The sequence below is a fragment of the Balearica regulorum genome, chromosome 5 (genome assembly GCF_011004875.1).
Source record: "Balearica regulorum gibbericeps isolate bBalReg1 chromosome 5, bBalReg1.pri, whole genome shotgun sequence".
Lineage (NCBI taxonomy): Eukaryota > Metazoa > Chordata > Aves > Gruiformes > Gruidae > Balearica > Balearica regulorum.
In genome coordinates, this window is record NC_046188.1 from 28,250,306 (window position 1) to 28,272,866 (window position 22,561).

Genomic DNA, 22,561 nt, shown 5'->3' on the forward strand with positions numbered 1-22,561 from the left:
TGAAAATAAATACATATTTAGTTTGAATTTAAATGATCTTCATCCAAACTTTAAGTATTCATTCCCAATAACAACTAGGAGCAAAACTGTGTGAAAGATTATAAAATTCTGTCTTAGAGGATGAAAACGAAACCAGTTTTTCCTGTTTTCCCATTCTGTTCTATAGTACAACTTTTCTGACATGCAATTTTATTTTCTCTTACATTCCTTTCTCCCATATAGAGTCTCTGTGCTTGCTATATGGTAATTCACAATCACCATTTTTAAAAGGCCTTTAAGGGTACTATAGATAGAACAAAGAGAAGCTATTCTGAGAGCCAATTCCCCGACTTCTCTGTGGACAAAGAAGTCAGATTAGCAAACTGCCATTACAAAAGCAGCTCTCCAGCATTTTCTCAGTTTGGTTCAAATTAACCGCTACCAACGAAAGCAAGAAGATTGAAGCTGAGAAGTTAAATGAGAGAAAACACATGTCAAATCGCTCATGAAGAGCAAAAGCCAACCAAATAACCAGCTTATCAAATTCCAATACAGTTAAATGAACAAAGTATGGTATTATTAATATACCAAAGCAGTCCTCTCACCTTCTAAGACTTGCTGGTTGTCGGTCTCGTGAACACCGTGGCCATGCAGGGCTTAGCAGCAACGCTAGAGATAAAACTCAGAGGTGAGTGCTCTGAAAGCAAAGCCTGCACCTCTGCAGCTGAAGAAAACTCTGTCAGAGCCCAACAGAACACATGACACAAATAGGGACAATTATTTTATGCATTCAAAGATTTTTAGAAAGATAACTTATTTTTATTTTAAAATGCCAGGCAATACAGATTCCACCATCTAACCTTCACCATTAAAAATGGTCATGTCAAAGTTGCTGGCATTGAGTCAATGGCTTTTTCTACAAGCTCTCTTCTACCTTTACCTCTTTCTACCACCCTCTCGTGTCAGATATCCCAACCCCAAGTGAACACTCTAGAACAATGTTTTTTAATCTGATCTCAAAAACTGTTGCAAAAACGCTTGGCAACAGACAACTGCATTTGCAGTCAACAGGTGCATAGTTGTGCACACCCATACATGCAAGCAAGCCAAAAACCCTAAATGATTAGAGTTTATTCTAATTTTTTTTTAATTGAAAACTATTTTGATAATGCCATACACTAAACCACTCTGGAATAAATAAATTATCGTCAGGTTTTTGAAGGCTGAAAACACAACAGGGTGGATTGCAACTAAGTCATTTTAAATTTAATGACACAGGTGTCCAGCTTGGTGCAGTTCTGTGCATCCTAAGATGATGCACTACCGCATGAAATCAACAGTTGACTGAAGAGCACTCCTGATTTTATCTTCAGGGAAAATTCCTCCTTCTTATACAACAGTGCCTTAATACTGGGGATGGACGGAGACAGTTGCAAAATATGGGAGATATGTTGGCATTGCGGTATCCAAGACATTCACACTTTAAATACATTGTGACATACAAGATTTGGTTTATAAATACACATCATATGTGTTCAATCAATGTGTCACAGTACCTTAGGATTACTAAAGTCATATATACACATCCTCAAAACCTCTATCCATATACCTATCCTTTCACTTCTCGTCATTAGGAACAAACCAGTGTTATTCTGAGCTTAAAGAACAAATGAGTTAAAAATCAGTGATGCCTTCATCATGAATATTTGTCCTTATGAGAATGGAGGCTCCTGGAACAATTACTATGTATCTAGGCAGCAGCACTACAAGTGAATGTGAATTAGCATCACTACAGATTATTCCAATAGTTCCTATTCATCACAAACAACAACAGCTTCAGGAAAACATAACACTACCACATGCGACCAGACAGGGGATATTTCAGAAAGCACATTTTCAAATCAAGAAACAAATCTGAAGACTACCAAAAACGCCAATGCAGAAGGAAAGCCACAAGACCTGTGTTCAAATTTAGAATATTTAATTGAACTTTTTAATAATTTCTGAGAACTGCATCAGAAAAGCTCTTATTTGTACATCACAAAAGATTATAAGCAGAGAATCTATTCAGACAGTGACCTTGCCAGCCAGTACTGGGGGATAAATAAAAAGCACCATTCCCTGTCACATTCTCCAACATCCTTATTGCTCTATCTCTCCATAGAAATGTCATGCAATTAGTAGAGGATAATGCATGTTAAAATGTGGTTCCTACATGAAAAAGTTTGAGAAAATATAATTAGTATTAACATAGAGAATATTTTGCACCTTATCTCCCTTGGTTTTATTCTAGCAAATGAAAGGAAGTATGCCTGTTAATATCCTCCCTCCAGTTAGTAATTATCACCAGTATAACTGCATGCCAGCAGTACAACAGCACTAGATCCTGTATTTACGCTTGTGGTGGGCTGACCCTGGCTGGAGGCCAGGTGCCCCCCAAAATCACTCTGTCACTGCCCCCCTCAGCTGGACAGGGGAGAGGAAACATAACGACAGGCTCCTGGGTCGAGATAGGGACAGGGAGAGATCACTCACCAATTATTGTCATGGGCAAAACAGACTTGACTTGGGGAAATCAGTTTAATTTGTTACCAATCAAATGAGAGTAGGGTAATGAGAAATAAAACCAAATCTTAAAACACCTCCCCCCACCCCTCCCTTCTTGCTGGGCTTAACTTCACTCACAATTTTCTCTACCTCGTCCCCCCCAGCAGCACAGGGACCGGGGGTTGTGGTCAGTTCATCACACGTGGTCTCTGCCGCTCTTTCCTCCTCATGGGGAGGACTCCTCACACTCTTCCCCTGCTCCAGCGTGGGGTCCCTCCCACAGGACACAGTCCTCCACCACCTTCTCCAATGTGATTCCTTCCCACAGGCTGCAGTTCTTCATTAACTGCTCCAGCGTGGGTCGCTCCCACGGGGTGCAGCTGACTCTTCAGGAACAGACTGCTCCAGCGTGGGTCCCCCACGGGGCCACAGGTCCTGCCAGGAGCCTGCTCCAGCGCGGGCTTCCCACTGGGTCACAGCCTCCTTCAGGCATCCACCTGCTTCAGTGTGAGGTCCTCCACAGACTGCAGGTGGAATCTCTGTTCCACCATCATCCTTCATGGGCAATTTGTGGAGGTAACAGACACCAAGAAGATAGGTTTCTTTTATACTATTCTCAAATTTTTTGAGGAAACTTCTTCTCCACATTGTCATATTCATACTCATTTTCTTTGTTAAAATAGTTTCCAAACTGTATTATCAAACTTAAATACAAAATAATTTCCAAATATGGCCAAAGTTTACTACCTGTATTTTAACAGCATGAAGAATCAAAGCCTGTGGGTCTCGGATGTTTTATTCAAAATTGCAGAATAACAACAGGAACTGCCTGCTCTTTTCACCCAACACTTTCTCTCCACTAGCCCATAGAAATCAAACCTACACTGATACTGGGTCATCCAGACCACACGCTAGGAATTTTCCATTTTGAGTATTCTTTCTTCAGCTTAAATGCAGATCCCATTTCTATTCTGGTTTCATCGAACTGTCATTCCAGCAGTTCAAGAAGTGAGTGCAGAACATTTCTGCAAATAACTACTTGGTTCCACCAGCTGCAAACATACATCAAATGTGATCAGAAAGCAATTGGCAGTGCCCACGATGCCTCAAGCCTGCCAGAGTGGATGAGAACTTAAATGCAAAAGTTCAAGAGAGTAATTTGGAAATCTTATCCTCACTGATACCTGTATTCAATTTGCATTTCAATTTTTGACACGAATGCCTCAAAGCACCTAAATGTGGACACTGAAGCACACGCAACAGCACCTGAGCCCTGCTCAGGGACAAGGAGAAAGAGTTCTTAGAGTTTGTCCAAGTCCCAAAGTTCAGGATGTTGATACGGTGCTCAAGACAGTGTTTCTCTTACACCACAGGCTGTCAACGCGACAGGATTGTTTAGCCCGTCGCCATTGTGCCGTATATCCAACACTGCATATATCCACCTCCACGTGGCATTTCCAGCTGGCCCAACTTGACTCACCAGACACGCTACTCTTACAGCTGGAGCCCACCCGGACGCCTCTCAGAGCCGAGCGTGGCACACGCATCGTCACATGAAGCCAGTGCCGAGTTTAACATCACCAGACCTCTTGTGCTGGAAACAAACGGCAGCACAAGTCCCAGCTCCATTAGGAAACTGCCTGAGTAGCGGGGCGCCCGTTCAAACAGGCTCTTTCATTCTTCAGCTTTCAAAAGTGAATATTCCAGGTAATACAATAGTACTTGTCTATAAATTTTAAATAAATAGGAGAACACTTGATTCTTGACAGTTCATCTCAACATTTCAGTTGCTGATGGCAACATTAACAGCCAGCCTTTCCATTTTCTGTCATTACTCCCATCTCACAAGCCGTAAGGATTTGATTCTGCCTCAAATATTTAGGGCTTTTTTCGCACAATACTCTCAACTAGCAAATTTAAACTGTAACTTGTTCAGCTTTACGGTCAGGAGAATCTCATTTTCTCTCCTCAGAAAAGGGGGGAGGAAAACCCTGCTAACGTTTTGCAGACCTTCCATGTGCCGATCCTAGAGTTGAGGTTTTGTTCACACTGGGCCTTGACAGAGAAAGGATCTTTGTCACATTAGCTTTGCAGACCCGTGAAGACACCCGTGTTCTCTGACCAGGCTGATTTCTGTTCCCACAGAAACCACATATTTCGTGGGGGCAGCCCTTGAATGAATGGAAGTCTCCGCATTCATACAGTAATAAAGGATGACAACCACCTGGATTACTGTTCTTCTGGTACTATTTTATAAACACAAAGATATTGAAAATACTGAACCATTCCTTCCTTCCCTATTTTTCCTTCACTAAAGGAAGACCGTAGGGAAACTGAATTAGCATCCCTTGCTAGGTGGTGGAAATATATCTCTCTCATTTGTCCTTAACCCATACTATACTTATTGTTTTGAGTTTCAAGCTGTATGTTCTATTTTATTCCTTATTCTTAGCAACCTTGAAAATATTTGTATACTATTAGAAATATGTAGAAATATCATAAATGTCTAAAAGGAATCATTTGATGGAAGGTTTTGATTGGATTATTATTGAAAGATTAGTGATTCTGAAGTGCTCAGCTATATGACATTTAATTATGGAACCCCAGTGAAACCTGGTTAGCTTTTATACTGAGAATAGGCCATGACAAAGGATAGCAGAATCAGAGCTTACATATTTAGTATTGAATAAACCATATTTTTTATGCTGTTTTCCATAAAAACAGACATGCTCGGTCAAATGAAAAGATTTTTCTCAGCCAGTGGCCAGCAGCTGATATTTAGAAAAAAGAACATATGAAAGAGGGAAAGTAGAGTGGTAGCTGCCAGCTACTCCTGTTTAAAATCATCCATTTCATGCTTAATAGCTCTACACGATCTTTCCTTTATAAAATTGTTTAATCACATTTTGAACTTTTTTTTGTAATTTTGGCATCCCATGAAAATGAATCTCAAAAAGTAATATTGTTATGCAGGAAAGGGCTTTCTTTTGTTTGTTTTAAACCTTCTGCCTAATAGTTTCCTTGGGTACCCCGCAGTGAGTAATCACTCCCTATTCAGTTTCTTCATGTCATTCATAATTTTATATTCCTCTATCACACCCGCCTTTTGTTGTCTCTTTGCCAAGCTGAAGAGTACTGCTACAGTTATATCTCTCACACAGAAGCTGTCCCATACGTCTAACCCTCCCCTCTGCTCTTCTCCCTGCCCTCTCTAAGTCTATATCCTCCCACATTTCCACAAACCATGCACTATGTGCCCCTCTCATCAATATACACATAATTAAGTTTTGTGTTTCTTTTTTTCATTCTTTTCCCAATACTTCCTAACATTCTGTTTGTCTTTGGACAGCTGCTGAGAATTGGGCTGATGTCATTAAGGAAGAGCTTCAAGATCTTTGCTAATTTCGAGTCCACCACTGAGATCTTCGTCATTAGAATTGTTTTTTCCTCTGGAGGATTACTTTGCATTAATTTGGTCTTTTCTCACCCAATCACTCAACACAGTAAAATCCTTCCACAACTTTTTACAGTAAGCCTTGGCTATCTTGAGCAATTCTGTATCAGCCAAAAATTGTTTCTTTGTTCACTCCCTTTTCTAGATCAGTTAAGAATATGTTGAATAGCAGACAGGTCCGTTCATTCCCCTAGTAAATATTTTAGAAAAAGATTATCTATCCTATTCTTTTTTCCCCCCTTTTCTTTAACCCATTGCTAATTCAGGAAGAAACTTATTCCATATCCCATATCAGTTAATTTCTATTAGCCTTTGGTGCGACGCCTATTAAATATCAGGTTGTGGCGATTCTTCTCCATTATAACCCATTAAAACACTGTGGCATACTAATTCTGGTCTTCATGACAATTTCAGCCAATCTGCTCGCTACAGAGTCCAGACATGCTAACGAATTTCAATGATGTCACACCCTACACGTTCTTTAAAAACCCGGCTTCACGACTATCACTTTCTGCTGCTCAGATATCGGGGCTGATGTAAGCCATAGTTATCCGCCACAGCGGGTAGTTCAGCACCGTAGTTTTGATTTCTGCTAGCATTCTTAGACGAACACAATTTATTTCTGTTAGTTTGTTACTATACATATATCAATTTGTTCCAAAACTTTTTCATGACAGCTAAGTCAGAAGTCCTTAGTTTGTTTTCCACACAAAAAGGCTCCAGTATGAAAAAACCCCAAACTTCTTGTTTCTCTTTCTTACTAAACAACAATAGAAATAATTCATGTATGGAGGGTTTTTTTGCCAAAATCTTAGCTTTCCTGGACACTTCTTTTACACTTTGTCAGAACTACAGAGTCAGGCTTTCTACCTTTGTATTTTAAATGCTGTTATTAGTTGTGTTGTTAATGTTTTTAGCAAGTCAAGGCTCAACAACATTTTGGCCTGTTTCATAACAGTTTTACTGTAGCTTGCCAGGGTTTTCTGTTTTCTCATTTGGATAGAAGTTCCACAAAGGAAGATGCCTCTGGCAGCTTTAAACAGTCTCCTGCAAGGATTTTACCCTTTGGACTGCCTCTTTAATTTCTTTTGAGAAAGGTTCTTCATTTGTATGTATTTTCCTGCTGGAAATTATATTATGGTGGGGAGATGGGCAAGAAGGCGTGTTTTTATTACCTTCAGGGATACTGAATTTGAGAAGGCTGTGGCCAGGATTGCAGGTCATCGTTATGATTTTTAAAAAGAATTTCAAGGGTAACATGAATTTTATTTTCATTATGAATTTCTAATAATCTGTTGCTGGATTAAAATAACTGCCTTCTTGAAAATTGTGACCACTGATGGATATGTGCAGTGTATGGCACATAGTTAACATCAAAATCTAATTTAAATCACTGCCATTAAATAATAAAGTGGAATAACACCTATGTTATCTTGGATTATTTGTGAAATAATATATTATTATGATCATTTTTATCTATTATGTGGGGGGTTTTGTTGTTGTTGTCTTAAAAAAGGATTTCATTTGTGTACATGACTAAGCCTGCCTTTTTCATGAAATTGTAGAACCTTTCATCTAGGATAAAGATTAGATATTGCATTTTATCATTCAACATAAATACAGAAAATCTTGCAAGGAAAAGAGATCCTTGTTATCGTTTCAGCAATCTCTGTTTTGCAGATTATTGAAATGAAAAACACAGCAAAGACTTCAGTGTTATTTGCACCACTAAAGATGAAAAAGCAAAAAATATAATTGCAGTTTTCTAGTTAAATAAATAGCTTAAAGAATTTCTCACTAAAAGAACAAAAATGTCTGCATGTTGCTATCAACATGAATGATCTCACAGAAATTATTTCAATCTGTCAGCAATTTCTTTTCATTCTCTGTGAATAACATGAAAAAGCGAGTATTTTTATTGTCAGAAATACCTTTGCATTCTTGTTTTTAAGCATATCAAAAGGCAAAATAAAAATCCTGAATTACTGAACTATTTTTTCATCTGTGTGGCAGTAAAAAAATAAAAAAAATTAAGCTGAAGGAGGGTCGATTTAGATTAGATGTTAGAAAGAAATTCTTCACTGTGAGGGTGATGAGGCACTGGAACAAGTTGCCCAGAGAAGTTGTGGATGCCCCCTCCCTGGAAGTGTTCATGGCCAGGTTGGATGGGGCTTTGGGCAACCTGGTCTGGTGGAGGGTGTCCCTGCCCATGGCAGGGGGGTTGGAACTAGATGGTCTTTAATGTCCCTTCCAACCCAAACCATTCTATGATTCTATGATTCTATGCTTCTATGATTCTATAATTACCACATTGTACTGGCCATAATGATATTCAATGGAAGTTTATTTTTGGTTGATCACACCAAATTTTTATATATATAAAGTGCTAAACAATCTCAATCTTCTCTGTCCGTGTTTTAACCAATGACTGTGGCAGACCCCAAGTTATTTGAAGACACTGCCCATGCCTGAGCACAACAAAAGTCACTTTTGGTAGACTTGGAGCAAAACAAAGGCAACAGATGAATATTAATCCAAAACCAGTGTTTTAACAGGATGTGTTCCAATTCAGTGTGTTTTTTCAAAAAAAGTGAAAGAGGGTCAAAAGTTTTAAAACCTCAATTTTGTATTTTATTTAAGCTGAAGATGGGTAGATTTAGATTAGATGTTAGGAAGAAATTCTTCACTGTGAGGGTGGTGAGGCACTGGAACAGGTTGCCCAGAGAAGCTGTGGATGCCCCCTCCCTGGAAGGGTTCAAAGCCAGGTTGGATGGGGCTTTGGGCAACCTGGTCTAGTGGAGGGTGTCCCTGCCCGTGGCAGGGGGTTTGGAACTAGGTGATCTTTGAGGTCCCTTCCAACCCAAACCATTCTGATTCTGTGATATAAATATTGACTCACATTTTTTGACTTTTTAAATACTGAGAGTTGCTGCAACAAGAGTCAGTGTCAGCAAATGACTCAATTCAGCACAACAGAGTCTTCAGATCACCTGGATCACAATTAAATTGGTTCAGGGATACTTGGATAGTGCTTTACAATTTCTTCTCTATCTTTTTTGCCACCCACAGTCTTTCTTCTCCCAGCTCAGTGAGCTCCCCTGAATGAAGACAAGCCTTGATCATTTTACCCAGATATAAATTCGCTAAGGCCACCCCAACACAATGAGAAACAGTGGGTGGGAAAAAAGGTTCATATTAGTAAAAGTGTATTGAGTGGTCTAAAAAAGCTGTGCCATGTAGCAAATTTTGAACAGAATTGAAGGATGAATAAAGGTGACTAAAGACTATGTTTGGGGCTCTTACTTTCTTAAGTGAGTATGAAACTAGCAACAATTTCCAGGACGGCCTGAAATTTAAATGATAGGAACTGAAGAATGGCAGCGCCATTGCCAAGAGGAATTTTCCATCCTATAATTACATGGATTGCAACCAAAGCCCCCTTCTATGCACTTCACACTGGAAAAGCAATATTTTTCTTTCAAATACACTTAAAATATAATAAAATATTGCACACAACTACCTCATGCAAGAACTCTAAAGAAATAAAATTTAGACAATCTAAAATATAGGCAAACATCTACAAATCCATGTACACACAACAATGAAAATAGTTTAAACTACATCTAAATAAATTTTTACAGCAAACTTCTAATAAAAGAAAACAAAAATATTTTCTCTCTTTTCCTCTGCTCTTTTCAAAATTAATACCTTTTTTCTTCTTCCTTCTACACCTTGCCTTGTTGATTTTTTCCTGCCATTTTTAGATTCTTTTTCCTCATCCATGTGTATTCTTTTGTTCACCTACCTGACTTCCTTCCTCTTTCTATTGCTTCCTGATTTATTTTATTGCATTCAAATAGCTGTGCTGCCTAGGACATAACCTCTGTCTAAGCCAACCTCAGCTAGTTTACAACCACTGCTTTCATAAGAGGGTACTCGGGGCATAAATGCCTTTTCCCCGCTACCTCGGTGTCCACTATATCCAAGCACAGTCTTGTCACAGCATGGTCTAAAAATAATATAAATAGAAAACCTATTGGCTTAGGCATCTTTACGCCTGTTTGCAGTTCAGCACAAACAGTGGATATCTTCCTGTGTTAGCTTTCTTCTCTGGGTTTGCACTTGATGTGTTCAATAGCATGTTTTTTAAAAAAATAAAACTGGGTGTCTGTTTTCTCCAAATGATGCTTCTTATCTCCTCCTCCCACATCTTCCACGGTGGACCCTTCATCCGTAAGAGAGGTACTAGTCACGCACAGCAACCAGGGAAACGCAGGGCCATGAAGGAAGACTGGAAGTCTTGCAAACCCTGTTTTACAATTTCACCATTGAACTTTGTGGTTTCATGGAATTCACAGAGACATTTATAAAAAAGATGTCCTCTGGTGAATATTAAGCCATGTTAATGTCAGTGAAATGCTCGAAAACACAACTCTCAGATTACTTGGCACAAATACAGCCCCAGGTTCCAGTTGAGACAGAAGCCATAGAAGTTCTCAGGTATCAGACAATTGCCTGCCTGTCTTTTCTTGCCAACATCATGATGTTTTCAAGGACAACACTCTTCCCTAGTATTATTGCATGTAATTAACTCAGAGTGTAATCAATAGGATGTGTAGCTGAGAATCTCTGAAAAGATTTTGTCTGGCTATAAAACACAAGAATGAAAGTTTTTATTGCTGAATATACATCTATTCACAGAGGCTGACAGGTATTTGCTACATTTTCTGCAATTTACATTTTTGTAATGTAAATTTGTAAAATTAATTTACAATTAATCTTCAATTATATTAAAACTTATTGACAAGGAGAGAAGGTTCTTTTAACAGAGTGCTAGCAAGGCATTCGTGAAACCTTCTCAAACATACTCTGCCAATTCGTTTACCAAGACGTTTTTGCAAAAAAAAAATCTGCCTTAGCTTGTGACAAATCCTATATCCCAGAAGTACATGAGCTTGAGAAACTCTGGGTTCTTTATGTTTATTCCTACATTTAGGCAAAAATGTTTCTCCTAACCAAGAAGGAGAAAAAAAAATCCCTGGATTAAGCAGCACATTAATTTTATAATTTTTTTCTTAAATTAATAGAATAGTACAGTTGCCAGTTTATATAATTTTTAATAAAATTTTTAAAAACTAATGAAATTTCTGTAAAAGTGAAAGATTGAATGAAATTCTTGTCAGCAAGAGATTTCCTCTTCAGAAATACTTTAATGAACAGCAAAAATAACAATTAATTCTGCTGGGAATCAACTCATTGTTAAGTTGTCATTTCCTATTAAATTGAGCCACTCAATGCATTCATAAAAATAGAGTAATTGCCCCATTAATTTGCTAATAGAATTGTAACCTTCAAAAAACATCAAAGTCATAACTGAATCCTAAACAGCAAATGCCATAACAAGATGGGCTGTTAGACAGTTGGGCGATAAGTGTGGATACCCTCCTTGAACAGATCTCCTCCTTTTTTATGCCTGTTTCTTGCTTAAATTATTAGATTGCCACTGATTACCTTTCCGAAGGCTTGTGGGATTTTGTGACCAGGCAAGTTGTCTCTTCATTCTCTGCACATTTATGCAACCTGTTTGACTGTAACCTCCTTGCCATTAGGAGTTAAGGTAGTGCTGTGCACCACATGGCTTGCTTTCAGCCTGGAGAAGAGAAGGCTCTGGGGAGACCTTATAGCAGCCTTCCAGTACCTAACAGAGCCTACAAGAAAGCTGGAGAGGGACAGTTTGCAAGGGCATGTAGTGATAGGACGAGGGGTAATGGTTTTAAACTGAAGGAGGGTAGATTTAGATTAGATGTTAGGAAGAAATTCTTCACTGTGAGAGTGGTGAGGCACTGGAACAGGTTGCCCAGAGAAGCTGTGGATGCCCCCTCCCTGGAAGGGTTCAAGGCCAGGTTGGATGGGGCTTTGGGCAACCTGGTCTAGTGGAGGGTGTCCCTGCCCATGGCAGGGGGGGTTGGAACTAGATGATCTTTGAGGTCCATTCCAACCCAAACCACTCTATGATTCTATGATTTCTAGAGCAGTAAATAAAGGGGTTTAGTAATTGATTAAATAATCAAAGTTTCTTTTTAGAGCTCTTGTTATGTTGGCAAAGCAGCTTACAGCTTATTTTCCTGTATGTTGATGTAATGCTTTATTTGCAATTATACTGGAAGGCTTTTGGTAAAGAACCGTCCTCCTGACACAGCAGAAAACAACCTCTCCACATTTACCTTTGCAATATGCATCCGTATGTGTTCACCAAATTTCAAGTTATGTCTCATTGTTCCACCTAACCTTAATGTCAAATGAGGTCTATTTGCAAATTTAAGTTGTAGTGGTCTTGGCTGCTCTGCTATATGTTGTGGCATGTTTTCCTTATAGGGACACTTCAAGTGAAGCCATGTGCTGTGACAAAGAAGCAGTAACCATCCTCTGTTCAGATGCAGACTCGTACAAAGAGAAGATAGATATATCATGCTTCCTGGATTTTATTTTGTGTTTCATGTTTAAAATGAAAATCATTAGGCCTTGAAAGCAGACACTACGTATGGAATATGGCAACACAGTTTCCAATACCCTAATAAAATGTTTATGAAAAAAAATCTTTAATTTCTTCAGAGTATTACTACCTGTTTGCAAGCAGATTTAGACAGCTATGTGCTTATTGTATCCGACTGGACAAGAAAGCAATGGTGTACCTAATAGTGCAGCTGGAGGGAGGAAGGAAGGTGCCCGTGTCACGAGTGACAGGGCACATGGAGCCCTGCGGCCCCGGGCAACAGGCAGCTGCTCCACACACCGCGTGAAGGGGACGCTCGGGATTGAATGGGTGAGCATGAGGAATAAGACAAAGGTAAACTGTATAGCATCCTATAAGGGCCTTCAACAGCAGGCTGCTGAAAAAAAGGAGAGCAATCCAGAGGCTAAGCAGCACTGCTGGAACATACACAACTGGCTCATGCAGTAGCAGTGAGAAATGACTTGATCAACATTAACCATTTCTCCCACAAAGAGAGCTGCAAAAGCAATTTGTGCAGCAATTGCTAATAGGAGAGAGGATCAAAATTAAATCTTGACAGCATAGTCAAAATGGGATAATTCGGACAATGATAGCAAGGAAATACCTGTGGGGGGAACTTAAAGTTGCTGTCCAAACACCAAAGAGCTCTAACATGGCACGGTGGGATTAAATAGCTACAGGTTTGCTAAAAGTGGCAAAGAGAACGTGAAATGATTGCCCTTTGTCTGACATACCCATCACCTGAAGGACTGGAAAAAGGAATCATTATGAAATTGCATTAGAAAGGGTCTTAAAATACCCTTAACAACTGGCATGGGATCATGTTGCTAACTATTTGTGGCAGGGTAATACTGTCACATAACAGTATTGCTGAACAAAGCTTGATGGGAGATACCTCTCTTCATTTAGAAAAACTTCAATAGCTTAGGTGAAGGCCATCTGTGATAGATGATGATGAGATATTTGTTTGGAAAAACACATCTCTTAGAAGTTTTATGAAAATAGGAGATGTCCTGAGATGTCCAAACTACAACAAAATTCTTGGTGGAATATTTCTGAAATTATTGAATACAGATATATACTTTTTTCCATTCCAATTTGCCCTACAGCAGGTCTCTTGCACCAAACCAGAATTCTGCAGGGAGACAGAGAAATGGATTTTGCTCATATTACCTGTTTCCCACGGACACTGAGAAATGAACCAAAAAACCAGTCAGTGACCAGAGTCATTAAATGTCAAAACTGTAAGAAACAAAAGTTGATGAGATTTCACACAAGGCGCCTGTTCTAGAGAAGAGGATTGTTTAGCGGCAGTTGACTAATACATGATCTAAGCAGCACCACTCATTGCTCTGATGACTACATTGCTTAATGTAACAACTGAAGGCAGCGAGGAGAACCCTGCCTCTCAAAACCTCACCTGAAAACCATAACACCATTGCTCATCACCACTAAGCTACAAGTCTTCAAGAAAAACTTCAGCGCTCCCATGTCCAGGGCTGTGAAAGAACCACGAGTCTTCCCAAGGGAAGGCTTTCAGTGCCGACGTGTGTCACACGCTGCAGAACTACCACCCAGAATAAAGAAGATTTTGAGCAATGGCAATGACCAGTGGCTCTGCAGCAGCACAGATGCAAAAGGGGACTTATCTCGCCAAAGTAAAAAAATTCCCTGAAAAGTGTTTTGTTTTTTGGGTTTTGGGGTTGGGTTTTTTTTGCTAGCCCAAGGACAATTTACACCACATTTAAACACTAAAGGCTAAAAAATCGATCAGAACATTTCTCAGGATTCTCTGGGATGAAATCTCATCTGCTTGCTGTACTTCAGAGCACAGGAAAGTGACTGGATTGGAATAAAAAAAGAAAAAGAAAGAATAACAATTAACTGGGTTTTCCAGTGGTGAGGAGCAATGTTGTTCTACAATCTTTCTTCATACTTATACAGCTCATTGGAGACAAAGATGTAATTATAAGTAAAGTGTATCCCCAAAGCAAATGAAAATTATGATTTGAAGGAAATGAGTTTCCCAGCTGGGAAGCCAAGCTATAGGACTGACCGATGAGGCAGGTTTTAACACCAGGACTGATTCACGTTGCTTCCTACATCACATTTATAGTTACACGGTGAAAATTTGCCAGCATAACCGACAGTCATCTCTCGCAATGTTATCATTTCAAATAGAATATATCCAAGTGCAGACATACTCAGCAAATTATTCCAAAGAATAAATCAAATAAGGTTCTCATAGTTCCTTTTTACTCTACTTTTCAAATACAGTGCTTTATGAGTAACACATTTAAAACAATCTTTTAGTAAACAAGACTGTAGCCAGGAAATGGTCCTGTAGTTCTCCCTGGATTTAATTTGAATTCAAATACGGTAACAAATAATGTGCATTTTTAAAAAGAAGCTTTCAAACCATACTGCTGTTCTTATGCCTCACAGTTAATTCATTAATTAAGACATTTCCACAAAACATACTAAGGGCCAGAAAGTGGAGTAGAGCACAGAGGAAAATGAGATTGAGCTTTACTTTCATTATAATCTCTATGCAGCTAAAGGAAAATATGGGTTTGTTGAGGCTGAGAATCTTTCGTTTTCTGAAGGACAATTTCCATCTCAATTTTTTTACAATTCAAGTACGGACCAGAAAATCGGTGGTATTTTTCCAACATTGTATTTTCATTATGTTAATTCAGATAGCAAGCATCCACCGTTTTTTCAGATCAGATAGACATTTAAGAAGATTATTTCTTTTATGTATATATACACATTTTAAGAAATTGCATGCTGTTGGCTTCTGCTATTGATTTCTATTCCCCTTTCCTGAGCTGATAAATGCAAAAAGTGTGTTACCTGCTTAGTGACATTCCCAATATATAAATGCGTACTTTCAGCAAAGGCATGCCCTTTCCCAACATTTTTTGTGGTTTGCATTTAACAAAATAACTGCAAATGTCAGGTATTAGAAGGGTTGAAACAACCTTTTCTATTTTGTTGTCTTTAGAACCCCATCTTTTATTCATGACTTCTCTCTTGGTGCTGGAAGGGAGGCTGTGTTGCTATAGCAATGCCCTGCATATCCTTGTGGATAGCTTACAGTTTCACTTTTTTTAAACAACAAAGAGCCATTGATACTACATGTTGCCAAAGGTTACAAAAGTTGAATTCTAAAATGGAAATATCTCTTCTATAAGACTGCATAGGATATATGCCATGCAAATTCAAAGCTTCAAGTAAACATACAGCCCTTTTGTGAATACGGATGAACCTAGTATACTACTGTTTGGCTTCAATATATTATTCAGAAGAAAAGTATTTAAAATATACTTGTTATCTACTGTTTTCAAGATATCAGTGTTCAAATATGTACAACCTACTCTTATACCTTTCTGACCTGCAGAAGAAATAAAACCTTTCTATATTTTAACAGTTCTGGATAATAAAACGCAATCTCGTATTCCAATTATGATTTAATGGTAAATACACTCCCAATGTCAGGGAACAGTCACCTTATAGAAGCTTCCCTGCCCACAATGGATATTAAATATAGTTGAGTGTCCTTCAAGACTTCTCAAGTATGGTTTTTGTTCCTACCCTAATTGATTTCTCTTCTGTCAGATTTGAGTCCCATGGTAGATGTTTACATAGTACAAATTCAATAACGGTTCAACAAGTTAAATCAAATAAAGAGTTAGATGGAAAAATTTAGGGTTACAGTCATAAAAAAGAAATTCAGACTGGTGATTCAGCAGGCAGCACCAAATGACTCAAAACAGATCAAAGAGGGTAACATGGGCAAAACATCTCCCATCACTACTACAGGGCAGTAAATTAGAGGGGCAATTCAGACTTTTCTGCTCTCAAAGTGTAACGCAGGTGGAACAAATACCTCCTGTGCTGGGTTTATGGTAGATATTCACTGCCTCGCTGCCACTGTGCTCACAGGAGGGCCAAAGCCATTTCCAGAGGTCTTTCAATGGAGCAATTCAGTTTCCCATGTAATCCTTCTGGCATCACTGCCTGGCAGCCACAAGGGCCAGGTTCAATCCTTAAATCACTAAAACACTTAAAACAAGCCCACCTCGCTCTCCCTTCTGCAGAAACCTGGCACATGAAGGCCACATGGAGCACCTCACAGGCTCACCCCAGCCCACTCCTCCCTCGCAGCTGCAATGATGAACGTCTGCTGATGCCAGGCGGGAGGTGAGCTCAAGAAAATAGCTGTCCTTCCACTCAAAAACAGAGTCTTCTTTAGTTTTCAAATTTTACTAAATTTACAAACCCACAAATAGTTGCTAACATAACTGCAGGGGCAGAATGCAACTGAGGAAACAAGGGAAAACTCATCAAGTATCATCCTGACCTGGACCATTTGGGTTCTGGACAAACCTTCTCCACTATCAAGCAGAGAGTGGGACATGTGGGCTTAAACAGACTTTGTTCAACTGGAAAGGAAGGAAAAGAAAAACCATATACCAACCACTTACAATAGACAATGCCACCACCCCAGCAGAGTACCTAGCAATTGTCACTGGAACAGGTTGCCCAGAGAAGCTGTGGATGCCCCCTCCCTGGAAGTGTTCAAGGCCAGGCTGGATGGGGCTTTGGGTCTAGTGCAGGGTGTCCCTGCCCATGGCAGGGGGGTTGGAAATAGATGATCTTTGAGGTCCATTCCAACCCAAACCATTCTATGTTTCTATGATCCTGACTCTGTCCTCCTCCAGGTGCTGCTGACCCCATGCTTCTCCAGAGGACCTGGTCTGCTGGACTTGGTCTTCCTGCTGAGGACCTGGTCTGCTGGTGCTGCTCTGCCACCCCACCTTTCGCAGCACTTCTGCGCAGTGCAGGGAGGCAGTGACATGCCAAATCCACCCAGGGTCGTTGTCCCAAAGGAGGGCTTCACCAGTGAACTCTTGGCTCCTTGCAGGTTTGGCACCTCACTTTTTTTCCTTCCCAAACCCTGAATTTGACTATGGTGGCTCCCTTGTCGCATGAAACAGCTAGGCTGCTTGAGCTTTCCCCAACTTAATTACAACAATTCTATGTTCCCCTGTTTTACAGCTTTATTTTACAGCTCAGAAACACCTTTTGGAAACTTAAGAAGCTGCCGAAGGAGGCAGGTTACATTGCCCTAGTCAAAAGCCTACTACAGTCTCCTTTCCAAAAGAGGGTCTCAGAGGGACAGGAGAGCTCTGAACTCAGAGTTCCTGGAGAAACACTGATCTTTGGCCTTCTTTACACCCAGTCAGGCATATGAGGAAATATTACCACAAACAAAAGACTAGAGTGAAGATTAAGTGTGCCACAACATAAACTCACATTCTCTAAACTACCACAGAACATTTTGTGAAAAAAAAAATACATTAACTTTGTTTTCTTATGTGATGACAGTGCCACAAAGCTTGCTAGAAACTCCTTGCTGGACACCTACAAGACTGCTGTGATTGAGCCTGTGTTGTGTGTAGTCGTGTCCCCCCCCCAAAAAAAATGGTCCCTAGAAAGATTCTTTAGGCTGCATTCTTATTGCCTTTAGGAAACCAGGAGAAACAGGAGGACAAACCCTATTACTCTCCCCCAGCCAGCTCCATGCCACAGCCCTCATGCCAATGAAGCACCAGTGTGTGTGGCAGGGACTGCCAGTATGGCGATGGCAGAATCCAGAATCCAAGCTGTCTGTAGAGCCCACTTGCCTTTATGGCATTTGATGTCATGGTCTTTTTCTGAAGGATTTTATCTTGCTGCAAGGGGAAATGATGCGTGTGATACTGCTGGGCCAGGAGTGCCGTACTCAGCCACACTGCACGTAGGTGTGCTGTTGAGCTAGGACACTCGAAGCAAAATTCTCCTTATGCCTTCTCTTGGAAGCTCAACTCAAGTCTGTGGTGGAGCCCAGATTTTTGCCTGCATGTTGATTGTGACTGATTAGCAATTTTGAACTCAGGCATGGGCTTATACCTGATGCAAAGACACTCTTACCTCTCCACTGAAATGTGAAGCATCAGTTCCTTCTAGACCCTCCTAACCAGCCAAGCACACCTTTCCCAGAGCTCCAAGCTGTGCACACCGTGGGCTTATATCTTGCCAATGGTTTCCTCTATTGGATGCCCCTTGCAGGAGTCCTGTCGGGTACCGGGGCTTCCAGCAGGATCCGTTGCTTTGGCTTCTCAGCAGGAGATGTTTCAGCACGGCAGGGAATGCAACCAACCCCCTGCTTAAAATACAGCTCTCAGTCTGATACAAGACGTGCAATAATAAATACAACTAATAAACTGTACATAGGCAGCTGCCCCAAACTATCCGATGCAGCTTTGAATGACTTGCACCTCCCAAACCTGGGCCAAGCTGTGACTGTGAGCTGGAGCCGAGCTGGAACCCAAACTAGCTGGGTTAGCAATGTCTCAGTCAGAAAAACCTTGCAATGGCCACACTTCAGTGTCTCAACCTTTTATACTCATTTTCTGGGGCTCTCCCTACTGACAGGCTGCTTATTAAAAACTGCATATGTGGGTTACAGAAAAGAGCAGTTTGAGGTGATGGGGAACTTTGTTTTGTGGTTTGTTTGCAAAATTAATTGCCTTTAATAGCACTCTAGCATTCAGAAGGATATTTGTTTCACGGATAGTTCTATTTAGCGTTTGAAAAGCTGCTAATTCAGTAAGAAATGTATTTGTTGCCATCCTACTTTAAACAAGATTACTACTTTTGTTTTACCCTGCTTGGTCTGATTTCCACTGCAATTGAGCCTGGCATCACAAACTCTTTTCCAGGAGCGCTGCCTACCTACCTCCCCACTGAATTCCCTGCAATACTGACACTCCCAGGTTCTCAGCTGCCTGTTCCTCTTTCCAAACCCTCTCCAGCCCTGTTTTCATGCTTCCCTCACACTACTAGTCTAGCTTTTGACCCCTTATACATCCTTATTCAGTTCTCTGACATGTTCTACAAATATCTTCTTTACCGTATGTCTGCTCTCACAGAGCTAAGTCCCCTCTCAACATGCTCTTAAAGATGAAGTCTTGGTTTATCACCATAGACCACGTGCAAAAATCACTTCTAGATAAAAACAGTTCTATACCCAAGATTGGTGCTGAGCAACAAAGTCATGGTCTAGATTCATAAAAGCCTTATTTCTGTAGTGTTTGTCCTCACTTCTTTGTTATGTTTAAACATAGAATTTCATGTTGCAAATTCTAAGGAAACCTACATGCATTGGATCTCCCTCCGAAACCCCACAACAGAGATCAGTGTTCATTGTCAGAGGAAAACTACAGGAAGATGGAGCTGAAGTTGAGATGTATGCAGTGATGACAGGGTAAAACCATTACAGGGCTAACTGTAACTGTTCTAAAAACCAGGCTTTATAAACCCTTCGAAAATCAGGGTAAGTCACGCTTGAAATAAATCCAAATATATGAAGATATCTAAGGTATCGTTGTATGCTTTACTTTTTTTCATATTCAAAGGCCTTACGTACTGGCGTGGAATAACACGAGCTAATACTCATGAGATTCTGATTAGGTAAATATGGTTGTCAATGCCAAGTTAAGAGACCTACAGCTGTTCCATGAAGCAATGTTGAAGCTTATAGTTTTAGCATAGCCTTTAAAGAATTTATTCTTAAAAGTATAATAATAGACGCTATAGTAGACCATGAGAAACTGAAAATTTTCAGAATTGAAAAAAAGCTCTTAGATGGGGGATTTTAGTGCTTATACTCCCAGATAAAATCCACTTCTAAAAGCATTTTTCTTGCCCTCTTAACAGAAGGGTTATTCTTAGTCATTCACAGCAAAAGAAAGATGCAGAAACTTTTTACATGACCCAATTTTAAATTCTTTTCAAATTATTTTTCATATTGAAATGCAATATTTTTTAAAAGAAAAAAATAATTCTGAGTTCATCACATTTTCTGAAGAAAATCTCTGTAGCTTTCATATATTAAAGAGGGGCTTTTCTTGCACAAAACAGAACTCCATGTTCAGTGCAGTACAGCATATTAAATGGTTATGCTGAAGACACATATTCTAGACAACTTCTGCGTTTCATACAAAAATGGTAGGATAGGCATAATTCTAGGCAGCAATATTCAATAGCTGAGCTCTATGTGCAAATACTTTAATACATTACTGTACTGGGCAATTTCCAACACCCAATTGATAAACCTCGTAAAGAATTTAGAGAGCACAATGATGACTTAAAATTGATGTGAAAGATGACTTAGAAGAACTTATTATGGACTAGAAGGACACAATGATGTGTCTGGGAAGCCAGGGAAGAGGATGATGCAGCTGTTTAAAGAGAAAGATTTCTCTATTGAAAATAACAGATTTGAAGGTCCTGAAGAAATGAAGTGTGGGGATTGGGCTCTCCTAAGACTTGCGTTACTACTAGCAGAAGGGCTAAGTGTTACACGCATTGTGCTATCTTAGCACTAAAAGCCTCTCTATCCTAACTGTTAGTTAACATGATCCATTGTCTGTTTTCCCAGATTATGCATTGCAAATTAATCCCTTCAATGTTGTTTGAGCCTGCAGAAATGATGGACATGAAAATTAAGGCCTTATTCAATCATGTCATACTGTTTACCTAAATTAGATGCTGTTCTCTTGACCTCCAAAGATTTAATAAATGCTATGCAAAGAATTATTGTCTTCCATTTGTTCAAGATGACAGTGTCTTATGCTTCTCTCTCAACTTTCTCACTTTCCGACAACAATAATTAATAAGCGGTGTGCCCTTCGCAAGCTCACGAAAGCCATCAGGGCTTTCCAGCATCCCAAGGAAGTTAACAGCATCCCTTGAGGTCTAGAAATGAAGAATCAAATTTCAGTATTTTCTCTTTCATTTTCTTTGGATTTTTTTTTTAATATAGTTTAGACCACACCATAGTTGCTAGTAAGACCAAGCAAACAATTCATTCGGTATCTGTTTGAAAAATTAAGCATATATTTGTATACCTATCACTTGGTACTCACATGCACTTTGAAATTTGTATGCATGCTTTGGATTAAAGCCATTTCAGAATGTTCCAGAACCCTGAAAAGGAGACAGTGGAGGTGCTCCAGCACTGACGAGGACAGTCACACTCAGGATTCGGCCTCTCGCTATGTGATTCAGAGCACAACTTTAGAACTAAGATTTACCTGTTTCACCTCTTATAGAAGTCCCCAAAGAACCCATCAAATGCTCTGGTCATTCCAGCTGGAGCCGCCTTGCTTCATATTTAAAAAAAAAAAAAAACACCAAAAAAACCCACCTAAAAAAATCAGTATCCAAGAACTGGGACTGAAACACAGGTCTCCAAAAACTGCGATTGAACTGCTAATCTCTATCTTCTATGCCCAATAGGTATTTAAAATTCTTTGTAACACATACCAAAAAAAATTAAGATTAAGTAAGGCATAGATTCCGACTCTAAACCACACATTTTTGGCTTGCTTGTTAAAGGATTCTACTGGGACATAAGAGACCTGGGTTACAACCTTTTTCCTGAATCAAACAACAAGGAGACCTGAACGTAGGTTTATACACTCTTGGTGGGACTCTTGGTTACTGATTACAAATAGATTTGTGAGTTTTCTTCTTGCTCTTCCTGCGAATGCTCCCTACCACCTTAAAATTTGTATTCAACCAAAACCAGTTCATCAAATTTCACTGGAATTGGCAAAGTTTTCCCTTTCTCTTGAAATTTTCTCCTGAAAAAATGATCCTATTGGGGATAAGAATCATCAATCAAATTAAAGAGGGCACTCACATATGTTCACTTTCAGCTTTGAGAACCATAATTAATAACTGAAGAAACATCTGCTAGCTACAAAGAGAGTGCTGTTTACTACTTTATAGCAGGATGTTTCTACTGTGGAACCTATTGAAGAATAAAGGGAAATTCTCTTCTTCACTCCCCTGTTCTCACTTTCAGTTATAGCACACGACAGTTGACAAGCAAAGAAAATTCTGACTTAAATTAGCCCCTGGATCCTTCCTTATCCATTGCACAGTTCTCGATTACTGATAATACCACAGGAACAAATATATACTGGGAATCCCATAGACCCATTTGATTC

The 22,561-nt window shown here is 39.6% G+C and overlaps 1 long non-coding RNA gene across 5 annotated transcripts in view; it reads right to left on the bottom strand.

Annotated features, from left to right (window-relative positions):
* Positions 1-22,561, bottom strand: part of LOC142602023 (uncharacterized) — a 64,203-nt gene that overhangs the window by 22,924 nt on the left and 18,718 nt on the right. For 3 of the 5 annotated variants that reach the window (XR_012835647.1, XR_012835646.1, XR_012835644.1), the window contains exons 2-3: positions 8,880-9,078; positions 585-715 (exon numbers count right to left, since the gene is read on the bottom strand). This is a non-coding gene — a long non-coding RNA (uncharacterized LOC142602023). The remainder of the gene's footprint in view (positions 1-584; positions 716-8,879; positions 9,079-22,561) is intronic. The other 2 variants (XR_012835645.1, XR_012835648.1) reach the window with 2 other exon arrangements.